Source organism: Peromyscus maniculatus, chromosome 2, assembly GCF_049852395.1.
Source record: "Peromyscus maniculatus bairdii isolate BWxNUB_F1_BW_parent chromosome 2, HU_Pman_BW_mat_3.1, whole genome shotgun sequence".
Lineage (NCBI taxonomy): Eukaryota > Metazoa > Chordata > Mammalia > Rodentia > Cricetidae > Peromyscus > Peromyscus maniculatus.
This window is the reverse complement of record NC_134853.1, coordinates 120,241,934-120,243,335: the sequence shown is the minus strand read 5'-3', so window position 1 is coordinate 120,243,335 and position 1,402 is coordinate 120,241,934.

Here is a 1,402-nt window from a genome sequence, read left to right as displayed (position 1 = left end):
GGAGGCAAGAGGGTGTTATATCCTCTGGAACTGGGATGGCTGGGTACTGCCACATGGGTGCTGAAAGGGTAATGTGTATTCTTAGCCACTGAGCCGTCTCTCTAGCCCCTAGTAAAATGAGTTAAAATTAATAAAAATTAATTTACGTGTGTGTGTGTGTGTGTGTGTGTGTGTGTGTGTGTGTGTGTGTGTATAGGGGAGTATGTGGCACAGTATGCCTGTGGAAGTCAGAGGACCACCTTTAGGAGTCAGTTCTCTCCTTCTTCATATGGGTTCTGGGGATGGAAGGTAGGTAGTCAGAGTTGGTTTACAGAGGCGTTATCTGCTGAGCCATCTCTCTGGCCCTGTTTCTGTTTTTGAGGCAAGGTCTCATATAATTAGGCTGGCCTTGAACTCAGAGGCAAAGATGACCTTGAACTTCTGATCCCTACCAAATGCTGAAGTTGTAGGCTCCCACTGCCATGCCAGCTGAGGGAAAATAAGTTATGAGTGTTCCCCAGGCATGTGTGTTATTAATGCCCCTTTATAAAAAAAAACCCAAACCAACAACACAAAAATAATGAAAACTCCATAACAGAGTTACAATCAGAAAAACATTTGGCTTTCAAACCTCTTTCCTAACCAGAATTCTGTCTGTCCTTCCTCCTCCTCACCTAAAATCCCCTTCTAGCTCTCAAGTACATAAAAATGTAATTGATAGTTAAAGCGTGAAATCATGGCTTGGGAGTGGATATCCCATCTGTTAGAAATTTCCTTGAGTCCCATAGACTTTGGGTCTGGGCAAGTGCTTGTCTGTGTGGTTCCATTAATCTGGCTGCATGATGATTTTCTTTGTAAGTTTTTAGCAATAAAGTGATTTAAAGGGGGAGGGGTACTCAAGAAACACCTGGCCCTTGTTGTTTGTTTTTGCTCTGTACTCTTTGCTCTTTGGGGGGCCTGATACCCAGATGCCAAATAAATACGTGCACAGGTACACACACACACACACACACACACACACACACACACACACACACACACACACACACAGGTTTATTCTTAATTATAAATGCCCAGCCTTAGCTTGGCTTGTTTCTAGCCAGCTTTTCTTAACTTAAATTATCCCTTCTACCTTTTGCCTCTGGGCTTTTTCTTTTTCTTACTTCTGTAATCTTACTTTCACTCTTACTCTGTGACTGGCTGTGTGGCTGGACGGCTGGCTCCTGCAGTCCTCCTTCTCTGGCTACTTCTTTTCCTCCCAGATTTCTCCATTAATTCTTTCTGCCTGCCTGCCCTGCCTATCCTTTTTCCTGCCTCGCCATTGGCCATTCAGCTCTTTATTAGACCATCAGGTGTTTTAGACAGGCACAGTAACACAGCTTCACAGTTAAACAAATGCAGCATAAACAGAAATAACACACCT